The following is a 735-nucleotide window of genomic DNA, read 5'->3' as shown; positions in this document are numbered from 1 at the left end:
AAATATCAGCTTGATCTAAAACCTCTGTTGTCCCTAAGAATTTTTCAACGGTATATGTTTAATTCACAGTTTCTGGTGGTGTGGTCCATTTAAGGTTTGGATATACTCCATTGTTTGGATATAGAGCTAAAATCATGTGTTAAAAGAGATGGACGGAGTGGATGTAATGCGTGAATGACACAGGGGCACGGAGTTTACTCAGTACGCTTACCGTTACTCAGTAGGCAATCCGCTTCCACTTAATCCCACCTAATACAGTTGGCCAAACGGGCCCTAATACCATTGTCCAAACAGGCCCCTGGTTTTTTCGGATGACATCGGGCCCCTAGTTTCTTCAGATGATGTCAGCCGATGTCATAGGCTGTGGCGTGTCCTTACGTGGCAGGAATTCTCTTAAATGTGTTAACCCGAAGTGCCGTCAAAAGTGGGCCCCACATAAATGTATTCCACTCATTAACGGGATAGACTGTGATGATAGTTCACAACCATACACTTCAAGTGGTGATGATTCATTCACCCAGCATATATATCAACCCCGTAGATGCAGTGATCCTGTCGGTCCAAATCGTGAGGTCCATCGTGGAATCAGCAGTGCCGGAAAATCATAGTAATTGTACAATCTTAACCATCTAATCACACCCATCAACCATAAATCTGATCAGAATGACCTTCGGGACGCATGCTCCATTCACAACGGGCACCGACAATAGCATGATATTGACTTATTAACGGTTA

Source organism: Magnolia sinica, chromosome 17 (assembly GCF_029962835.1).
Source record: "Magnolia sinica isolate HGM2019 chromosome 17, MsV1, whole genome shotgun sequence".
Lineage (NCBI taxonomy): Eukaryota > Viridiplantae > Streptophyta > Magnoliopsida > Magnoliales > Magnoliaceae > Magnolia > Magnolia sinica.
Note: the sequence above shows the minus strand (reverse complement) of the source record.